We start from the raw sequence: 19,088 nt of genomic DNA on the forward strand, positions 1-19,088 counted from the left end.
TTAATAACTTTCCCTTTTTTTGGAATTCCAAAAATTCTTCCACTCCCGAGAGATCGGAGCTTATACATGTTTATTAACAAAATTGTGTGCTGGGGTACATTTCTATTAATATTGCCAAATCATATTTAAACAAAATTCTGAAATAAAATGTAATTGTTTAATTAGCATATTTTGGTTTTGATCATTAGTGGAGAAGAAAGTCTCATTCAAGGAGGCACAAATACCGACTAGCTGGATTTTACTGCAGGTGTGAAGCACATTCCCTTTTCAGATAAGCTACATTTACTTCTATACTAGCCATACCTTTAAAACGTATGGAGCACAGCAAAGCACAAATTATACACTGTGCTCAGTGTAGCATAACATAGAATAAATTCAGCAACAAAGAAACGAGATAGTTCCAAAAGCATATTGTATTGCCTGCCCACAGGAAATTATAGGTAAAGAGAAGTGACATTCAAGGGTTAAATTACGAAATTTTGCAATTTATTTCTCATCATTTATGAGATTGTTAAATGTCAGAAAGTGGACTTTTTTTTCACTATCAGTATAAAACTGAACATACTGTGAGACATAAGGTAGCAGGTGTCTTGGCTCTAAACTATCAAGTCTGTGGGCATTCTGTTATAACAGGTGCTCCAAAAATTTGAACAGATTTTAACAAGAGCTGTATGGGCTTTTTAATTAGCCTGGTTACTCAGCATGTGGAGAAAGCACTAGGTATGTGCTTAAAACACCATTGTATCTTGCAAACAAATGTTTCACATACCCATAGTCATTCTTTTGGTTGTTATCTTAAAATTCCTTTCTATCTGATGCTAGGATTTGATTTTGGTATTCATTTTTCTTGCAATCCTTATCCTACCTGAAAAGAATCATCATACTAAAAAAAGTGTTGAATAACATCTATCCTCCCATTTGGAAGGAAGCATTTAGAAACTTGGATTTACCTGATACTTAGCTGTGATTTTACTTGGCATTACAGAACTATGAGAAGGCACACAGAAAAGAAATTCTGTGTTCTGAATCCCCTGGTTTTAACTACAAAGTGTCTCCACTTTCAGTTATGCTTTTCCCATTATTATTAAGTACATCACAAGATTTTTTAGAAGAAACAATGCAATAAACTGAAAAATAGAACCAATATAATAAAAAATGCTTTGATTTTACAATCAGTATAACTGATTAGATATGATTTGATAGATACAACTTTAGAAATTCATGGAAATGCATATCTATAGCCTGTAACATAAAAATGGTGTCATATAATTTCATTTGTGTTATAGTGTTGGTTTGAAAAGAATAAGCCTAAGAATGTTACGTTAGAGGGGGAAGAAAAAAGAAACAAAGTGGTGGCTTACATAAGATTTTTGTGCAAACTGTCATGTGGTGAAACCTAAGATTTTAACTCATAAATAGCTTTATTTTCATATAAAATTATTTTACTAGCTGTCCTTGTAATACTGACATTAGTATCTGTGACTGGTATTTATCTAGCGATCTTTGCATCTATAATGACTTTGTTGTTACAAGGTTTAGTATTGCACATCTTAAATTATAGAAATAAGGGGTTTATTTTTTTAAACTCAGAAGAGATTCTTGAGAAATTATGTGGAGGATTTCACACTTGAAACATTTGTGTCAAAATATCTTTAACCACTTGGCCTAAGATTAAAAATACCAAGACACATTTTGATCCATATAAAACGCACGCTTTAAAAAGGGTGCTTAATTTAAAAAACGCTTATATCTGCATTTTTAAAGAAACTTCTCTCTTACATAAATTAATGTAAGAAATATACGTTTTATGATTTCACTATGAATTCATACTCTTTCTTTATGCTATTATTTATTTGCTCAGCAGTAATATACACAATTATAGTCAATAATCATTTATTGCCTGAAGTAATAATTACTAACACTCGCACCCTACTTTTTAAAGTTTAGAAATCCCAACCAATTTACAAGCTTGATGGAGCAGAAAGATGGATATATATTTGTGCCATAAATGAAAGGAGTACTTATTCCTGTAGATGTAATTTTGCAGACCTAATAATCATGGTGAAAACACAGCAGAAAAAGTGATAATATTTGTTAACCACCCAAAATCCTGACAGATTTTTTAATTTGTTTGCTGCTGAAGGATAGGGCCCTTGCCATTGCACTTCTGTAAGGTAACATGGATAAAATAATGCAGATTACAGTAGCGCATATTACCATTGCAGCTGACACTGTGGCTTGAGCATTGGTTGCCTTAGGCACTAAGAGCAGTTTGATTTCTGACCACACCATCACCAGCTCCTGCTCCATAACCACCTCTTGGTTGTGGCAATACAGTTGATTGTGGAGTATAAGGCTAATTTCCCTTTTATTTTTTTTTGAAAGTGGATGTATTAAGCCAATAATGCTGCTAAATTTAATGTATTATCAAATTATGGTCTCATTTGCTGTGAAAATATAACCTATACATAAATATAAATAAAATCTAATCTTAATACAAATGAATTCTGCTGGGGCTCTAGCAATTCTGAAAATAATTAAATTTTGAAATGACAGATTGAGAGAAGACGACTCCGTCAGGGAGATTTTGAGGGGGTAATAACATAGAAAAAAGTTGTCTTCCTCCTTATTACCATTTTTTTTTCCTCAACTATGGACCCTCCTTTCAGTCTTTCAAGGGCTAGAGAAGAGTGACCACTTTAGCCTGATTTTCTAGACTCATTGTCATGTAACCTGAATAATCATGCAAATTGAGATTAGAAGCATTGTCCCTACTGGAGAGTGATTTGCATTACTGAAGTGCCATGTAGGAAAGTATGTAATGAGATTCAGGTAGTAATGGATGAAAAATACAACAAATGAAATTGTAGGAGGATGGCAATATAAAATTAGAAATCATTACAGTAATATTGAGTAATGAGGGCTAAGATGAAAACATGGAATTGCAGAAACCTATTTCTAAATTTGAGAGGGCTAGTCAGTTAATGATCAGAACTAGAAAAAGACATTTTTTAAGATCTGGAGTTAAAAACGAGAAGCCTTTTTGTCAACACTTAGCTATGTCTTAATGCAATGTTTACCTTGCAAATGGATAAGGTCTAGTTGGATTGATTTGATGTTGCATTAAGATAGATGCTAGGTGCAAGTGATGAATAAAATATTGGAAGGTGATGATTATATTTCTTAAACCTTTCTAAAAGCTTTCTTATGGTAAGATTAATTTTGTATGAGACAGATATTTAAATTAGGTATAAATATATCATTTAAAGTAAATATAGGGAATATGTGCAGAATACAACCCATGTTAAGGATTTCATCTGTAAGTCAAGATTTGAGAAAGGCTTCAGCCTTTATAGGTTTGTCTTTGGAATAGCTATGGCAAATGCAGTTATGTAATAAAAATGATGATGTGTGCCTCATCTACATAGCTACAAATCTAGATAAACTACTTAGCAGTATAAATTCTGTGTATGGCAATTCCATTAACTAATATTAAAAACATTACAACTGTAAACCTTGTGAAGATTTAGGACCAAGTCATGCTTTCTATTGATATGAATGGTTTCAACAGTTTCTGTTAAGCACAAGAGAGCAATATGGAATTAAATTAAGGCATTCATTTCAATATTTGGAGGACTACAGTCCTTGAAGAAGCTCTTGAAAATATAACTAAAACTTGGCAGATTGGGTAAAAGCATGCTGTTTTCAAAGAAAAGTTAATAATTTCATAGATCACTGGTAGAGATATTAAATGACATGCTTCACAGTCACCATAGTTTATCTCCCACCGATTTTTTGCCATCTCACTCACTGTTCCCTTTCAGGGACACATCATATAGACTTTCTAGCATGTGCCCAATTTTGGTAAATTTCTGCCTAAAAGTGACTCTTAAAGAAAGGGCTGTGATTGTGAAGAGCAGGAAAATTTAATGAAAAATGAAGAGTTAAGACACTAATTACACTTTATTTTTTTAACATTCATTTTGGCAGTTCTCATTATCTTATATTGTACAGTGTCTGAGGTCAATTAGGATTCGGTTGATCTTGGAGTCAGTTGACAATGCTGTTTATAATTAGATAGAGGAAAGGGAAAAGGTTGATGTTTTCTCTCTCTTCCTCATTAGGGCTGGCTGACTGAGCCAATTTTATTGCTATCTTAAAGGCAGTTAAAAAGGTCATGTGACTGTTTCCTAAATGAATTGTTTTGCAAAATACTGTTGTCTTTGTAAGGATATCCATTATCCATCCTAATGGATGGATAAATGTTTTTTATTAAAATTTTGAAGTGTGCAATTCATCACTCTGATAGACAAAGAAAAGCATGTGAATTATTTTAACTTTCACGCTGTAATCTAGAAACTGTAAGGATTCAGATTTTAATCCACTGTGCAGCTTTGCAGAACCTGAACTAAAGGGATCATGTAATTAACCTCATATTTAGTCTCAAATTTCAATCTCTAATAGCTACTAAACAGTACTTTCTATGAAGTAATACAATTAATATGAATATTTTAAAGCCAGACCTTTAAAATAATTGCCTTTGTGCTGCTGATGGTTTGTTTAATAAACACTCATAGCATAAAAGTATTAAATATATTTTACCACATTCTAAGAAAATACACTTAGCAGTATAATTGATGTTTATTTTAACAACCTTGAAACTAATTTTTAAGATTGGCTGTGCCTACTGCAGTTATATAATATAAGTAATCTTAAGTCATTAACACCTTGTTATTTTAGATATAATTCTTCTGTTAACACTGGAATATTTGTTTCATGTTTAGTGCAGCACTGACTCCACTAATATTAAATTAAAGGTGAAACGCATATTATTTTTCAGAAGATTTAGTATAATAATTTAATAATGTTTTTACTTTGATAATTCTTTTTTTTATAAGTAATGTGCATATATTTCTAGAATGGAATGTGAATTGTAACATACATTATAATCATACTAATAGAAGATAAAAGACTACAACCCTCTAGTTCAGTAATTTGAAATCAATGTATACTGACATTTGAGAGCTCTTGGTAGAAAAAAGGAAAAAAGCAACAAAAGATAAAAGAAAGAAGAAACTGTAAATGAAACATGAGAGGGAAAGTCCCAACAGTTCTAATTAAAGATATTTCAACGTTAGAACTGCAACATCCACCCACATGTCATTCTTGCATGACATGTAACAGAAGATCACCAGTTCTGTCTTCCTTGTACAAAATATTTTTTTCCTATAATTGTTTATCAATAACAGCAAAAGTGAGAGTTTTTGCATAATCGTATTCATAAATTGTACAGAAAAGCAGTAATTATAGTAAATCTGCCTCTAACCAAAAAGTGATTGTTAAAGTAACTTTTAAGAAATGCTGCCAGCCATGTATTAGCTGGTATTTTACTGCCTACATTGGTTTCTTTCATCAAGTAGGAGATAAAGGAGCAGCCTGGAGAAGATGACTAGCTCATTGCATATGTAAAAAAAGTAAAATGCATGTTTCCTTTATTTCACTTGGAGGACAGAAGTGAAAACAAAAAGCCAAGCATATTCATGACAGTGGCAGATGGTGCCAACCTTGCACAGCTATTTTCTTTGATTATTGGCTACTTATACTTTTAAAAATGAGACACAAAGCCAGAAAGCTGTGGTTCTAGAAGAAGATAATGAAATCACACTGACATAGGTCATTGTCCTGAATATAATCCAATTTAGTTTTAGATTTCTGTAGAATTTTCCCAGATTTCTCCTTCTACTTCATATTTTCTCTAGAAAACTGCCTAAACTGAATACAGACCTCATTAATATTCACACAATATTAGACAGAGTTTGTGATTAGGTGGAATAAATTTGCCTGTGGCATTTTAGAAAATATTTCATTATTGCAGTCTTTAAGAACTGCCTTTTTCTGTTCAAAGAATAATATTAACTTACAGTAGTCAGTATTTTATTAGTTTAATCACTGTCAAACAGTGAGTGTGGACTTTGAATTATGAATATCCAATTCTAAAAACTACATTTGCTGTGCCAAATCATATGAAACAACTTTGAAAAATATTACTGCTGGATTCAGAATAGAGGCATTTCTCAAAGTGTCTGAGTAAACATCAGGAGGTTTTTGAATACTTTTATTTCTTTTCTTACTGCTCAGAAGATTTTGTATAGTATGGTCACAGTTAGGTGAATGTTTAATGAAAATAAAAGCTACAGCCAAGTTAGAATGAGAGTGAAAGATTATTGATTCTAACACCCTTTCAAGCCAGAAGGTCCAAAGGGGAAAAGAACATCTTTTCCACCAAGTGAATGAATCTCACTGCTTTTACATAGGAGAATAGGAGAGTTTAGGGCCCAAACACTGACACCAAATGAGGTTTTTCCTACACAGGAATGTGACCAGTCAAGCTCCTCTTAAAGAGGAGATATCCTCTGCCAGCAGTAGAAGAAAAGTCAAGCAAACATGAACTAGCTCAGAGGCAGCCCCCACTAGGAAAGAAAGAATTATCACTGTTGTTTCCAGAGCAGAAGAAACATATACAAATTAGATTTGTCTAGCAATGAGGGCTAAAGAGATTTTTATTGCCATATAAATCCACTTGAATTTGTAATTCTTGTGTCTGGAGCAGTGCTTTACTGCTTGCCACCCACAGACCTGTATGCTCATGTTGATGTGACTGTGTTACAAAGGAGACTCTTCATGAAGAGAAACATCAGGTCACAGAACCTATGATCCTTTAATATTTTTTTCAAATAACTATTGCAAAATTGGAAAAGTCTGTGAGATATTTGTTTTATAGTCTTAACCAGTTGCTGGTTTTGCTCATATGAATGAAACATATGGGGTCTTGTAAGTGATATGGTTTCTTGATAAGTGATAAGCTTATACCATGCCTTGCATCATCTTCTGAAAAACAGCTCTGTTGTAACAATTCCAGCATTAATAATTCAAATTTACCTCTTTCTATAAGAAATACAGCATTGAACTTTTAACATATGACAAAGATTTTTGTGCTACTCCCCTTCCTCAAAGTTTCATTGAAATATCTCTAGTAGGTCCTCAGCATACCAAAGAAATGTAATCTAGGATTCAGATTCATATTCTGGGAATGTGCTGTGCTTTAACTTAGTGTTGTCCCTTTTTCCTCAACTGTTATCACTCTCAGTTATGGGCAGTGGCACCTTCCCAAAGCAGGAGCATATAGGGGATAATTAGCCCTTGCTAACCTACTACTGCAGACTTGTCTGTAGGTGCTTGCTAGTCTTTGATGGCACAGCAAAGAGCGTGGGTTTGAATCCTCTTTGCTTTGCAGTCTTAGATGCAATAAAGGAGCACAGGTAGTGCTGATTCCTGGACCATCAGAAAAGGTTAGCAGTACCTATTCACTGTGGGATTTAGTTGTTGTTTGCCATCACTGTAGTCTATTTTAGGCAATGCTATTGAAAACAAGTGCATTAATTTTGAAAATTAGTATCTCACACTAAACAAATAGATGTGTGCAAAGGTAGAGTACAGCAGAATTGCCAGCAAACTTTGACATCAAATCTTCCAGTCTTCCTATCCCAAACCTATACAACATGTGCTTGGAGATGGAAAAGGCAAGATGGGTGACAACCCAGACACACAGAAACACAAATATATGTCTTAAAAGCAGGCACACAGGTAAACCTTAAAACTGTCAGGAAGCTGGTGCTTTTTTCTGCAGATTCTCTAAGTCAGTAATTTCATTCCTGCTTGTTTTGGTTTATTTGCTTGTGCTATATATTTTTTTTGTTTTGATCTTGTCCATCTCTTTTCGTATGTCTTTGTACAAAGGCCAGCAAAGTGAGAGGAAGGAAGCATTTAAAACATTTTTTATATATAGGGTTTGGCCTGGATTTTAACACATTCTTCCTGAATAAAATTATCAAAAAGCTGTCCTTCAGCTATTAAATTTAAATGGGATACAATATCCACAGAACTACTTAAAATTTAAAATCTAAAATACCATAGGGAAATAAAATTTTTTATATAATTATTTAATTTTACTGAATACTTCCAGAAAATACATTCTGGAATAGAAAGCATTACTTTTGAGATCTGCTGATGAAAAAATATATAAATTTAGGATCATTTGTATTGAAGAGGGTGAGATAGAAAGCATGATGTTCCACAATCCCTAAATAGTGAGGTGGTGAAAATAGATATATTCACTGAATATATACATACGTGTCTGAATATATGTATTTTATATATAGAATATATATTCACTATCTAAAGTAATTGAAGAACAATTACTTTATATTAGACAGCACGTGATGAAGTACATTTGCTGTGCCTGCTATTATATTTTTGAGGCACCCTAATTTTTGCTAACTTGCATAAGTAAAAAAATTGCAAACTTTGACCCAGAATTTTCCATGACCTCTGGTTAATGTCAACTTTGTGGTAATTACCAGTGTCTCTGGATAGCAAACATATGCAGTCTATCTCCTTGAAACACACTAGACATGAGTACGTAGTACTGGATGCTGGGTGAACAGTCCACAGTTCGTAACACTGATAATGTCCATAATATGGTGGCTGAAATTAATAAGCCTCATCCAAAGAGCCATTTTTTCCTTTTCAAACAATATAGCAGATCTAGATTAAAAAAAAATAAAAAAATTAACAGAAGTTTTGATGTGTTAAAACCAGAGCCAGTTGGCTGCCTTTGTTAGGGTGACAAAATGCCAGAAACCCAAAAATCTTCATTTGCTTTGAAGACCTCATGCTGAATGAGAAGCTGTTGTTGAGATAAAGATACTCTTTGCAAGTATATTCATTTTCTTCTTTCTGGACTCACAAGAGAACAGAAAATTTAAGCAATAAATTATGCCTGTCCCTTTGAGACCAGAAAAGCTCAGAATGTGCACACTATGAAGAACTGAAGTTGATCAAAATGAAGCATCCAAGCTATGGAACTGTAGAGACATTTGACTCTATGAAATACTGATTTCACTGAAAACTACAGTAGATCTTTCCTACTGCAGAAAGTAATATGAAATTTCTTTATATTGAGCTCTCTGCTATTCAGGAGGGTGCACTGCAAAGTGGTTGATGAGGCTGTCGCTTGTAGCCCTTGATGGATAGCTAATGTAAAACTCACAAAGTATTTCTCAACATGCCCTCCAAGCCATTTTTGCTGAATATGGATGTTCAGAAGTTCAAATCTAGCCAGCACAGGAAGAGATTTCTTTATTATGAACAACTGTGCCCTGGGTCAGAATAAAATAAATAAGTGATTGTTCTTGGTAACTTGGCACATAAAAGTATTGCCAAAATTATATATTGTTGCCTGTATGTGTTAACTATAGTTAACTATGTAAATAGAGCTGTACTTTTTCTGCAACAGGAATTTATTCTAATACTTTTATGCTTTTCTTTCCTTAGCGGTATAATAACTACTGTGCCATATATATAGAAATTACTCCCAAGAATGTAACAAGCAGGATTCACACATTTAAATGATTTTTTTTTTTAAAGCTGAACTGTTTCCAAATTCTTCTATCCAAGCATCACTTAAGAAACTGTTTGTTCAGTTCAGTTTCATCTCAGCAGCTGCCAAACCACTTCAGTTCTGCCAGCTCTGCTCTCTGATTGCAAAATAAAGGGTGGTCACTTCACAGTGTATGCAAGAAATATTGTAATTTTGTGAAAATTATGACATTTAAGAAAATTCTTTCAATAGTAAATTGTAATGTTATCCTGCTACTTACCTATATAGCAAAACCCCCAAAGAGTATTTTACATTCACTTCTCCATACTTTTCTATAACATTAGTGAAAATAGTGTACCGGGTTTGCATTTTCTAGGACTGAACTTTGCTGCAGCTTACATTCAAAAATATTTTTGTAGTATAATAGCCTGTCAAAACAAATCTGTTTTCCTCATCTTTTGTATGTGCAGAATTTTGTCCATCTCTAAAGATAACAATAGGACAATAGTAACTGCACAAATTAGTGAAGCTTTTCTTCTTCACTTTTTGTTTTCTTTTTTTCCTCCTTAAAATCAGAGGATGTGTGAAAAAATGCATCAATTGTATGAAAAATGTTGCTGCATAAATGTATTAACTATTTTCATAGCTCATGGCTGAAGATCGGAGTCCCCTGTGTCCATACAGTGAACAGAAACACAAAGACATAAAACACAGGAATTTGCAACCTGTTTTATTGAGAGGAAATGCATCACCTGGCTGTAATATTTTGGCACATACATATTTTAAATTTTCAGAAAAGTAATCTCAATGGTTTGCTAGTCTCTAAATGAAAGGTTCCCGCTTCATGTAAAGTAAAATATATAAATATATATTTTAATTTAAATCTGAAACATAATTTAAAGCAAAAGAGAGAAGGGAGAAAAATGTAAGCTGCTTACTGATAATTTGCTTAAGTTCCAAGCAGTTTTCTTCTCAGGAAAATAATTTGCCTTAGCTGAAGAAGAAACTGGAGTGTACTTAGAAATAAAGAAGGAATAGGATGTTTGGGTTTATTTTTTTACAAGCTTTTCTTTTGCTTGGTAATAAAAGATATTTGAGTTCAAATTATGATAGAGAAAACTTTTTAGAAATAAAAAAAAAATACAAGGACATGAATCTCTGAAATATAGAAGCAAAAAGGAAGAAACTTACTGTGCTTCTTTTTAATGGAACAATTGTGAAAATGAAAACTGTTACAGCATTCTGATTTTTCCTGTGGATAGCATTTTATCATATTCAGAGTATTGTTTCTATGAGATTGTGTTCTGTGTTTTTCCCTTGCTGACCTGTATTTTGCTTGATGAGAAAGCTTTGCTCAGAGTGATTCACTGTGGGATGAGGAATCACTTTGAGGGCTGATTTTTGTTCACCTTGCATTATCACTGTGAAGTGCTAAAACTAACTGTAAGGCAATACCAACGATAACAGTAATATGTTGCACCCACATTCTACTTAATATGTACTGTAATTGACATTAATTCTGGATTAGATCTAATATGAGTAAAAATTATAGAAATAGGGATTGCACATTTTCACTGAGGATATTTTTGAGAGGTGAAGGCAGTTTATTTTTCTTTCTATAAGCCTCGTAACTAGCACTTGATGTATTTACAGATACTGAGAATCAGAAAAAATTCTACCATGCCTCTTATATGGGATATTATGTAAACATTAGCATTTGTTTGTCAAAATAGTATTTTTGCATATACTTGTGCAGACCCACAGAGCTGAATATATGCACAGAGATACGTCCTCTAGCAAATTGTTAACCCAGAGAAATATATCCTTTGCATCACAGCTTCATGCCAATCGCCACTTCAGTAAACACTGCCACATCACGATGACTGTTCTCCAGGAATTAGCAATGAGTTTGTTTATAATCAAGTTTATCAATATTTATAAAGTACTGTACTTAAGGGGATAATATATTGATAAAATACAGTTCTGAAATGCATTACATTTCCACATTATATTTAATGGCTAAAAATACATGTAGTGGGTGTGGAGTAATAGGGGCCATACCCCGCCCCCACAAACAGTTTCTTTATCACCCCATCTGCTACCCCAAATGCTAACTCTCAGGAACACCACTGCTTTGCAGCATGTTTTATTATTCAAGCCTTAGTGGGAGGAGAGCTGCAGAAAGAAAGTGTTAACTGTAGAGAAAGGGAGGGTCAAACCAAGACCCAGAATAAGCTATATTGCTCCACTAATGCCAGGACAGTGGCACAAACTTCCGCTGGACCTGAACCGGCTACTAAGTACCATTAGATTAGATTAAAACCTGCTAGAAAAAAAAGGAACAGTGAGAAGGAGGTCTAAACACATTTGTGAAAGAATTAATAAAGAGGCTAAAGGTATTTACGTAGGCAGGGAACATATGGAAGAGGAACAAGGCAGACTTTGAGAAGAAATTATTTAGCTTCATTAAAAAAACCTCAAAAAAACCAACAGAACAAAGATAAGGCTAGGAAAAAAAATAAAAAGTTTACACTGTTTTTGTACTGCCTTTCTATTTTTCCAAAAGGAAGCAGGAGGTTGGGGCCTGATCAGACAGAAGTCAAGCAAAGATTCCTTTTGCTTTGGATCGGGTACTTTGGAAAGAAAGAAATCCTGCTAAATAAATATCAAATACTGATGAGTGTTAATGGGGGTTTAAGAGACAAAGCGTCCAGTTTGAAGCACTTATTGGCGATGTCTACACTATCACCACTTGCCAAAAACATTTCCATCATTGTGCAATGGTTGAGATTTATAGCTGACTTCCAGCATTTTAATCTAACCCAGCTCAGAGCAGGTGAGAAGCTGGCTGAATGCATCTCATTGAGATGATTTTGGGGATGACAGGATTGTTCATAAATGTAAGTTAAATAGAATAAGCAATTTCATTTAGAAGAAATTAGTTGGCGAAAAGGCAAAGGAAAGGGAGAAAAATGAGTGGGGTTTTTAATATAGTCAAAATTTTAAAAATGGATTTTTTGTCTTAGTATTTTCCCTTAAAAATTGGTCTATTTTTAATTAAAAAAAAACATTAAAATGGAAGAATCCTGAAAGCGAATAAAATTTTTTGGTTTAGGACAAGTGAAATTGTTTAGGACAACACATAATTAGTTATGTCTGTTGTTATGTGATTCGTGTGTCAGTCTGTAAATTCCATTATTTATACAGCTCTCAAATAGGTAATACACTTCTAACCAAAATGACCAGCCAGTATTCTGGGTCTCATTGGCATCTCTCTATTAGAATGTGAAGCTGACTGTATGAATCATGTTTGTTTTTTGTTTTTGTTTTTTTTAATCCCATTGATTTTCAGTGATTATATAAAGATCTTCCTTGAATTTAGTCAGAACAAACAGTTTTCATATTACCGGTTGCAAGCCTAACAGCATTCCCCGAACAAACACTCTAAACAAAACTCTTTTTTGGTTGCTGGTTTGCCATGGTAAATTCGCTATTTGCCATGGTAAATTTATTTATTTTGTTTTTTATTTCCCTTTGTTGTTGTTGTTTTGTTTGTTTGTTTGGTCAATTGATTGGTTTGGGCTTTTTTTTTTTTCCCCCTCTTGCAACTTTCTCCTGGTTTTAGATGTTATATAGGTGTTTATGTTTATAGACTAGTCTGACCTTTGTGCTAAAATGTAGAGTATATACAATATGCATACACCATTATATCCAAAGGTCTGTAGGTTCACTGAAAGAAAACTAGTTCCTGACCTTACAGTGATTGTTCTTCAATCTGGGAAGGTGAGGAATGAAAGCATCATACCAGAAGATGTATTTTCTTGTATGTAGCTCCTGCAAAAGTACTGGAATGTCTGTCTCAGATGATGAAGAGTCAAGGTAGTGATCTATTTCTACTGCACTCAAACAGAACTCCAGTAAAATCGATGATCTACATGTAGAAAACCCACAGATCAGTATTAGAAAATACGGAAGGTTGTGTCTTGATATCCAACTGAATAGTGTCCTGTTAATTTATATATGCCTCAAAGCCTTTTAAGTTTTCTGGCACAGAGTAATCAAAACCTAGTATAATCAAGTCAGTTTTCAAATTTCCAAACCAAAAGATTCCATGCAGTATATACAGCAGTGATCCTTTATGAGGTACTATAAAAATCCAAATTCTGCTTTATCTATGTGGCCTTTCGTCAAGAAAATTTATGCTCTCTTGCTGGTTGAAATGTGTTAGCTGACACTCTTCTTCACCAGAAAAGGCTTGGACTGAGTCATGATCAAGGATGGGATATCTTATATTGGAATGGCTGCAGTAGTTCCCTACCCACACTGCAGGAACAGTTCAGACTCTGATGTAACAGCTACAGAATTGCAAACAAGAGCTTGGCATTTGTGTAATAAACTTTAGCAGTTCAACTACTGCTTTGTGAGAAGTGGAGCCAGCTCTGTAGTCAGAGTAGGAATCTCTAAGAGAAGCAAGAAAAAGAGGGGTGAGAAACACTGAAATTGCCTCAACTTAAACCATCCCCACTTGTAAATCAGATCCCTATGGTGTCTTGACTGTTATGATGTGTATCCAGCAGGACACTGTGGAATGAAAGACAGTGCAGTATGACACATATTCCGTTATTGCTTGGATGAACTTGGGGTGGTAGGAGCAACTACTTAACTTCATACAATAATATTGCCTATGGCTAGTCTGAGATTCAAAGTCCAGTGGAAAATGAATTTGGCGCTATAGGGGAAGAGTTCTTGTAGTTACAAAATTAAGGCAAGAAGTAGCACATTGTCTCAGAGAACAGTGGTATGGTTTTACAGAAAAAGGAATGAATACTTGGGGACACAGTTTTAAGTATGGCACAAATACAGTTTTTCCAAATGTCAGAATCATGCAGCAAAGACTTGAACAATGGCAGACAATGACTAGAAAGATGAAAAGCCTCCCTGGTTACCTGGAATACTTAAGCATGACATTCCTAGCTCAGTAGGGAAGGACTGAGGCTCAACAAATTGTCTGCTGTCTAATTGTCTCTTGGCTCAACTTGGAAAATGCAAATAGAACTAGACTGCAAAAATTGGTTCAAGAAGCCCTAACAGGATATCAAGCATTAAGCAGTATACAGCAGATGGTAAAAAAAAAATAAATTAAAAAGCAGTCTTCTTAAAGTTCACAATAGTCTAGAGAGTTAGAAAATGGCAGGTGGAGCAGGAACTATAACAGGTTATGGATTGTCAATAATTTCCTTTTCAGTGGCAATGAAACTGCTCTTGAAATCACCAAAAGGTTATAGAGATACACTGTAACTGGATGACAAATACCTCAAATGACAACTGACACAAAGAAGTAACAACTAGAAGAACTACAAAGTAATATTCTGAATTAATATTTATAAACTAATATGGAATTATTTCTTAACAGTCCCAAAAATCTTGGCTATAGATGCACTTAAAGAATACACAAAACACACACAGGCTAAAAATCAAGACAATTAAGCAGCTAAATACTTAGCATTAAATACAGAGCATTATTATCAAGATCACCAGTGTCCTTCATTAGTGTACAAAGGACAAAACTACGCCTCAAGATACTTGTAGTTTATAATCAAAATAAATGCTGCAGCATGGAAATAAACAGCAAATTTGATAGGAGGCTATGCATTTGAAGAGATAGTGATGCAGAGGGCAAAATGTGTACACAAACAATTCTGTGTTTTTATCTGCACTGGATGAATATTTTATTTACCTCTGCTGACTTCTTCACTCCCTGGAAGAATACTCTCACTGGTGTACAAGTTGTAAAAATACACAATTCCTGATAGCAAAGAAGAACTTTTAAAACATTTAAAACATTTTTAAAAACATTTGCCTGACCTCCTTATCCTCTCATTGTGGTAGGCAACTGCCTACATCCCCTATACTTCAAGTCAGGAATCCTGTCTTTAGTAGAATAGACATACTCACAGCAGAACTTGAAAAAAAATAAAGGGTAATTACTGGTGTTGAGCTGATAAAAAACGAGTGCAGGACGTTGTACAGTTTCAAGGAAATGTAGAAGAAAATGAGAATGCTGTTATCTCAGGTAGCCTGCATTAGCCTGAAACAGTGGTACCAAAGACAGATATGAATTTTTCTTCAGCATTAATTGCAAAATATAATTGTGACCACTTTAATATTAATAGTGTTAACTGTTCCAATCGTTTACCACATACATGCATTACGGCACCACTTCATTACTGTTGACTTACTTGGTATGTGCTAATGTTTCATTCCTCTTAAGTGATGATTTAGAAAAATACTGCAGGAGCCCGCACAATGTCCAAAAGCAGAAAGGCACAAGGAACAATGTCAGAATCAAACAAAGAATTGCTTCTTTCAGATACCATTTCTAGACTTTTAAACAGCTCATTAATCTCTGATATCTGCTTATCATGATATTGATTTTCCATTGCAACATAAGAAGTCTGGTAGCTTCAGGCTTCCCTTCCCCACTCAGAACTTATGAGGAATTTTTAAAATATTTATGGCAAAGCCTACCAGTTGGAAATCAATTTGGGATGTTAAAAAGGAGCCAAGCAAAACTGAACTGCTGATAAGGAATAATTTCACTAAACTCTAGCCTAGAGGAAGAAGCCTGTGAACAGACCACAGAAAGCTGAGAGTCTCAGAGGGCTATTATCTTTCCAGAATGGGTATGTTTGGAACAATGAAAGTTATGTATTAATAGACAAAAATTAAATTCCCTCACCTCATCTAAAATTATAACAGAATGTGTCAAATCCATTCAAGTCCTCATGCCCAGTAAACTCACCTACAGGAGATGGCTTATTCTTTCTCTTTATTTTACAGGAAGCTGTTTGCCTTTCTGTCTTAGCAGATGTTAGAGTCCAAAGATATGGGTGGTTTTTCAACCTTTATTTAAAATAACTGATAATTTGGGCTAAATTCTTGTAAGTCATAAGAACCTGTACTGCAGCAATCTCAATGCGGCACATAAAAAGGAAAAGCACTAGTTATTTAGAACATTGGAAGAAATCCTACTTGTGTTTTCTTGCTGATAACTCAACTCACAGAGAAAAAGATGTTTCTCCTTAGGAAGCAAAGTCTCTCCTGCCCAAGGGACTTGGCAGGGAATAGGTGACAGGCCATGCCAGTGAAGAGAAAATTTTAGGTAATTCATTTTTATACCAATAGTTTTCTGTCCTTTCCACAATATGGTGATGTCCTTATTCATTCGGCGGGCTCCCCTAAAGACCACTTTTGCATATGACTGTGTATACATGTATATATGTATATATACACACACACATGTATTTATACACACACATGTAAGCATGAGCAAATGTGTATTTGTCAGAGATGTCTTGACTCCCCAAAAATTGCAGAAGAAAACCAAGGTGCTTGAATTTAGTGGGTGGAAAGTGGCTTAGAAATAGGACAGTTTACCAAATTACGGTGGTCCCATCCCACAGAATGTTGTCCTTTCTTTGCAAGCTGTATAAATTCAGCCTTCAGCTACATTTTCAACTTCGATTCCTTGTCACATTTCTCATTTCTGTCTCTCTGCTCAGCCAATGACAGCAGTGCCAATCCTCCAGTTGTTAAATCTATCTGAAAGCTTCCCCCCTCCTACTTTATATCACCCTCAAAGTGATTTTTGCAGTCTCTCCTCCAGAAAGAGTGAATTTGAACACAAAGACAGAATATTTGAGCCAACGAGAGAAGTAAAAAGAGAATCCTTGAAGTCTTTTCTTTAACTCATGTTATCTTATGCACATTACAGGAAGGAGAATGTCCCTTTAAATAGTTTGGGAGCCCTCTAGTGATTCTTCCTATCTTTCACTGAAAAATTATGAGATCCTCCCCCCTACCACTACAGGTAGAGTGGAGAGGCCTTTCTACATAGATGATGTACACAGTGTTTGCCATCCCATGAAGCCACTGTTATTTTTGAAAATTCTTAACATAGTACAGAAAATCTGAATAAGATGCTTTCCTTTCTCCAGTCATCATTGTTTGTCCATTTTATTAATAACTTAAATTGTTGTTTTATAAAGTTGGAATATCTGGAAGATCAGCAACTTAAATCTTTGCAGTATTTTGTCTTGGTTTGCAAAGGACCTTCAGGGCAGAACCCCACGTACATGTGTGCTAGTGTGTGCTGCAAACCCTTCCTTCTGAGCTGTCAAGAACTAGAGTGTAAATCCTGAGCCTTCAGATTATGGCAAGAGATGAACCTTTTGCTATTCTGCCATTACAAACCATAAGCTCTTATAAAATATATTTTTAGGACTCCTATTGAATCGCACAGTATGTAGCATAATGTAATCAATACAAGAAGCTGCATATAAATAATCTGTTTGGATTCTCACACATTTTAAGATGAGAGAGGGCACCATTCCCAGCAGTACTCCCCCCCTCCCTCAGAGTTCACACCTTTTATGGGGGAAAATGATTGTAAAGTATTCATTTAAGCCAATAACCAAAGCTTATGTTATTCATTTCTCAGTGATATACATAGTGCTCTTTTTGTATACTATTAACTGTGGACATATGTTTTTCATTTGACTATGTTACTTACACACACAATTCTTTTAAAAAATATGTAAAATATAACAGCTGCTGTAAAAAAAATATTTTTAGATCTCTGAAGTGCCTAACGAGCTGCAGTGCACAACAAAAATGGTTTTGTCTTTATAACTTGTCCATTGTAAAATACCATGGAAGACTAATCTATTTGGTCATCTCCCTGGAAGGGGGCAAATTGACACAGTTTTAATATGACAATATGCTTCTGTGGGGTGTATTCCTTGGCTGTAACAGCAAGGTCTTGATCATTCACTGCATCAAAGCAATGATACAAACAATGGATCAGCCAACTTTTAAAACAGCAGTATAAAAGCAATTGTAAAGACACCAACTGTATCATCTGAGCTCTGCTTTGACATTGCTGTTTTCTGACGGCATAAATATACCTATTTCCTGCCAGTGTAAGTGAGAGATTAAGGGTAAATATAGAAAACCTAAAGTTTGCTTTGGATTAGAACTTTTTCTTTATGAATTATTGAATAAATCAAATATCCTTGGTTCTTATCCCAACAGAGTGTGATGATTGCTAGTTTGAAAAAATGTAGCAAGAGCAAACGTTGGCAAGAATGAAGCATTATAATGTGATGTCTACAGAGAGTTAGAGATAGGGAGGATTATCAGTTACAGGCAATGCTATCAATATTGGTAGAAGACATTTAAACTGTAATTCTACCTAGATTAGGGTTCTTAAAAGGGATGTTTGTGGCTTGAGAACAACCTGTGTCAGCCTGTTTTAAGGGAATAATTGCACCACTAGTTAATACATAGACGCAGATTATTCCATTGGAACACATTTGACTGCTACCATGTGAGGAAAGGCAAGTATGGAAAAATGCCAAAACTGTATGTCTTCTTCCTTCTCTTCCAGTTGATAAGACAGGAGAACTAAGATGCTTTTTTTGAAATCAGTCATGTGGTATCTGGAGAATAGGATGAGAAAACAAAATCTTTTTATGAAGATCCCAATCATACAGTGGCAGAGAACATACTGGGGAGGAGTCTGCTCTCAGAAGAGCTCTGACATTCTCAGCAGCAGCTGCAGAACCATTCTGCAAATTTTCTGCTGCAA

At 34.6% G+C, this 19,088-nt stretch overlaps 1 protein-coding gene across 5 annotated transcripts in view; it reads left to right on the forward strand.

Annotated features, from left to right (window-relative positions):
• Positions 1 to 19,088, forward strand: part of RBMS1 (RNA binding motif single stranded interacting protein 1) — a 339,988-nt gene that overhangs the window by 86,358 nt on the left and 234,542 nt on the right. The gene's annotated exons all lie outside the window — the stretch shown is intronic.

The sequence above is a fragment of the Cyanistes caeruleus genome, chromosome 7 (assembly GCF_971803275.1).
Source record: "Cyanistes caeruleus chromosome 7, bCyaCae1.hap1.1, whole genome shotgun sequence".
NCBI classification, from domain to species: Eukaryota; Metazoa; Chordata; class Aves; order Passeriformes; family Paridae; genus Cyanistes; species Cyanistes caeruleus.